The sequence below is a fragment of the Bidens hawaiensis genome, unplaced genomic scaffold (assembly GCF_021521415.1).
Source record: "Bidens hawaiensis isolate Kalapana, Puna unplaced genomic scaffold, B.hawaiensis_p1.1 tig00001336_1, whole genome shotgun sequence".
NCBI lineage: Eukaryota > Viridiplantae > Streptophyta > Magnoliopsida > Asterales > Asteraceae > Bidens > Bidens hawaiensis.
In genome coordinates this window covers 3,294,959-3,299,880 of record NW_027491075.1, presented here as the reverse complement: position 1 = coordinate 3,299,880, position 4,922 = coordinate 3,294,959, and positions in this window count along the sequence as shown.

The following is a 4,922-nucleotide window of genomic DNA, read 5'->3' as shown; positions in this document are numbered from 1 at the left end:
GTTAATGGTTATTCCGTTCTTTAACTGTGCGCGACTAACTCTATAACAATTACACATATCAATTATCTATCGCTACCTGTATCGTATTTCTAGTTTAATTATTACCCTCAACGAACGGGGGTCCGGGGGCAGCGCCCCTGGCAGCGGGGTTCTAGGGGCAGCAGCCCCTAGCGGGGTCCAAGGGGCAGAGCCCCTGGCTGGGGTTAACTGTCTTAACACATTTTCCATTAGGATTTAAAATTATTTTCTAATTCGTTAACTTGTTTTCTATAACGAATTAAGCCTAATTCGTTAACTAATTCGTTACTTTTCGTGATCTGATTCGTTAGTCTGGTTCGTTATCTTAGTTCGGTGGCCTAATTCGTTATCCTAACGAATTGGGTGGTTAACGAATCACGTGATTTGTTATCTGATCATAACGAACTGGGGAGACTGATTCATTATTTGGACATAACGAATTGGTAAACTAATTCGTTAACTTGCCATAACGAATTGGTGAACTGATTCGTTACCTTGCCATAACGAATTGGGTTAATTAATTCGTTAACTTTTTCTAACGAGTTACACCCATCTTATCCAGACTTTGACTTAGAGGTCAAAGTCAGAATCGTCAAGAACACAGATTAGTCAACAGGTATTAGATCTGCAATAATCCTTCCTCTCTTAACCAAATAACACGATTTAGGTATAGTTGGATTCAAAATCCTAGCGCCAACAAACCCTAACCCTTCATTCATCCAAACATTCGTGTTTACACAGTCTGATTTGTTAATTTATAAACCTGATTGTTCATTTAACAAATTAACCCATCAATTGTTAATGGATTTCAGTAGGATTTGTTTTGTTGGATTCGTTTTTAACATAATCAGATCTATGATTTCAATGCTAAATCCGAACTTAAAAGAACAAGTTCTAGATATAAACGTACATTAAACGAGTCATTCTATGAACACGATCTAGTATTGATGTAGATTTGGCTTGTTACGACGTTTCGGCACCAACAAGATTGGGTTTTTACCTTTGGATCTTGGCTCGGGTTAGAGGATAATGTTTGTGTGTGTTTTTCAAGGTGTAGGCTATGGTGTAGAGATGGATAATAATGGAAAGGATTAGGGTTTAAGGGGTATTTATACTCCCTTAAGCCCATGGACCTAAGGGCCATCTTTCCTTTTTGATCCATATTAATTACCATTCAATTAGCCTACTTAACCTTCCGTCTCTATTATTATATTAAGTCTCTACTAAATCAAGTAAACTTTCCCATCATAGTTATATAATATATAAAATATTATTTTTGGAAATTTTGGGATGTTAGATGTAACATTTCATAAAATAATGTTTACCAACACAAAGGTTGAGGAGTAATTCATAAGTTTGAGCATATAGATATATAGTAAGAAAGAGCCACAAAACTCGTATATGAAACAAAAAATAAAAGCAGTAATTTGGATAAAATCACTAATAGAATTACGTTAGCGACACCTAACTATAAGGGGATGCCAAACAATCTAGGATTTTATAGTTATCGTTAATTGCATTATGTTAAGGAGACCTTGCTATAAGGGGATGCCAAATAGACTAGGATTTTATAGCTCCACCAACCAAAAGCGATAAACATATAGGCATATAATCATAGAACACCAAATCGAGCAATTATTCAAGTAAAGTATACAATAACATTTGTGGTTTAATATTCAAGTATAAAACATTTAGTTGAATAAGTATGAAATGTCACCCCCAAAACAAAAGATGGAAAAGGGGAATGAAAGTACTCACGTTCAAGTAATAAACTTGAAAAGTTGATAATTTGGAGATTTGCCGGAACGACGGGATTAACGAACAAAGCCTAAAAGGAAAGAAGTCTCGGATTAAGAAAGGTTGTCTTGAAAGTCTTTAAGTAAAATAAATGTTGAGAAATGTAAACCATTAAAGTTTCAAGGTTTAAAATGTAACTATTTACAATTTATAATAATAACCCTTTAAAAAGGTAAGTTTGCTCGAAACCGGGTTAAAGTATCTAACCTTAATATTTACTCAACGTATGTTAAGTTATAAGGTGGGTAAAATGCAAGAATGCAAGTCCCTTGGGAATAAAGATACTAAAACGAGTTTTAACGAGTGTTCGGGTTGTTGCTTCGGGTCTTGACAATTGGTCAATCCCAAAGTCAACTTTCCAAAATATTAAATGTTATGAGATAACTCATAAAAATCCAATAATACTTAACCAAGTATGTAGATCTATTGTTTTAGAACTAACAACGTACGTTAAGCGAGTGTTCGGTTTTGTCGGTCCATACTTTGTTATAAGATCAAGTTGGATCCAACATTTCCAAGTACTTAAGAAAATAATTAAAATCAGTTTGTAAACTATTTTTAAAGAAATATACAAGTCTTGATAGCTAGAAACACACTTGTGTGTCTTAAGCGAGTAAAAATCGGATTGGATCGGTTTCCATCTCACAACAAGTTCATAGATGGATTCCACATACCCATATACCCAAGAACTTGTATAATAATGTACAAATGAAAATACTTAAATTTAGTTTTACAACCAAAAAGTTAACAATAAAGTCTTTAAACAAAAGTTCGGTTTACGGTTCGGATCTAGTTTCAGGTTAAGACCGATGTTAGAATCCACAACCCATAACCATAGTACTCATAAAAATGATTTTATAATCTGAGATCTAACATTAAACATGTTTAAACAAGTATTTAAAAAAATCTAGTAAGCAAATTTCGGTTTACGGTTTAGAGCTATTTACGGTTAAACCGAAGCATAGACCGTTAAAACCCATAACCATGGAACTTGTAAATAAACTAAAATGAGCAGAAGTTAAGCATGAATAATATGTATAAACAAGTTATATAAGTATATATATACATACATATATATATACACACACACACACACACACACACACATATATATATATATATATACATCAAGAACACGAAGTCCTCCATGAAGCCTTGCCTTACAAGGTCCGAAACCTCACCGATCGGAACTGGAGAAGTAACTACCAAAGGTAACAAGGGGTATTGTATTACATATATGTTGTGCCACCATGAACAAGTATTAATAAGACTATATAAGTTAATTGGAATGAAAGAATAAACTCAGTTTGACTTTTAGAAGTCAAACATTCTATAACACAATAATAAACAACCTTGAATCTATGGAGTTTTGAGAGAGAATTTGAATATGTAGCAGGGGAAAATGAAATGGTGGTGTATATATAGGGGAAGGATGCAAAGAGAGTCAAAACAAAACACAAAACAACAAACAAAAGATGACAAGACAATGGATTGAAAAACTCTCACGACACCGGTTCTAAAGGATGACACAACTAAGGTTCGCTCAAGAAGATCAGATCACCTCTCGGTCTCACTAACAAACTCTAACTTATTTTAGTTGATTTTAAGAACAAACCGGGAAAACAAATTATTAACGTGTTCTAATACCGACTCACCTCTCGGTCTCACCGACACACTAGCCTAATGGAAACGAACACTACGCAACCAAGGATAGAGGAACAATTCAACTTAACTTAAACTAGACCAACTAATCGCTCAAACACCCAAACCCGACAAGAACAAAACCCGCTCTCACGCGATCTTAATTCTAACAAGTAAAAGTAATGAGACGAGTTTACTTCTTATCACCTCTCGGTCTCTAAGAAGGTGTTTCACAACTGATTTTATTTTATTAATTTACCCACTTATCCCTACGGTTGTACACCCCGCAATTAAACCCTAAACACAAAGTAAAGAGCCTTAAACATGCAACAACTAATCAAAACCGATTCAATTAATTAAAGTACGAGGTTATTAGGTATAATCAAACAAAACACAGCCACTAAACACAATCTAATTTACTATTAAATCAAACTTTACATTAAAAATTTAAGCCATGATCATTAACAATCCATATTACTAGTCAAAACCTAACAATATTCATCAAACCTAGGTAGAACAAACAAGATTAGCTACTCATTAATTTTGGACAGCCATTAACATTCAAGTAAAACATCATAAACATCAAAATAAACATAATCAAACTCATTCAAGATCCAAGAATAACTAAATCAAAGTCAAACAATCAATTACTTGCAAAACAATCCAAAGAAAAAGATCAATTTAACTAGTTAGGGTTCTTGAACAATAAACAAAGTTTAAAGATGATTACTTAGGGTTATATGGCTGAGTTTATGAATGTATTTGATGCCTAGCAGCTGCACAAGAGCCTCCTTGATGTTCTTCTTCCTCTCCAGCCGTCACAGCCACCACAGCCGCCAAACTCTTCTTTTTTTTTTCTTCTCCTTTTGCTGCTGCCAATCGGAATCTTCTATAGGAGTTAGGGTTTTTTATTTTCGGGATTCTTGGCTGTATAATGGCTGAAAACTCAATTAATTATCTTAATATAATATTATACAAGGCTTCTAACTTGTGGGCTTGGGTTGGGCCTTGAGTTGTAGTTTTAAAACATGACCAACAAGGCCTCTAGAATCTTCCAAATTAACTCTTTTTTCACCATCTTTCATAAACCTACAATTAACATTTAAACTTTGTAAATTATTGCACTTAACCCCCAATACTTTCATAAAATAAACAATTAAGCACAAAAACCATGATAAAATCATAAGGACAGTAAGTGTGTTTTACTACACATCAACAAACGACCTGCTGATCTGAAGCAGGTCGCGCTACGCGACCCCCGTACACATCCCCCATCCCGTGGCGAGATGGGGTGGACATCAGCTTTTCCAAAACTTTGAAAAATGGCAGAAACAGTCCCCGAAGTTTGTTTTAATTGATTTTAACGTGATTTAAAGACCGAAAAGGATGTTTTTAAGACCCAACAAGTGTAAAAAAAATTGTAACATAAAATCCATCATTTTGATTATATCATAAGCTTCAGTTTA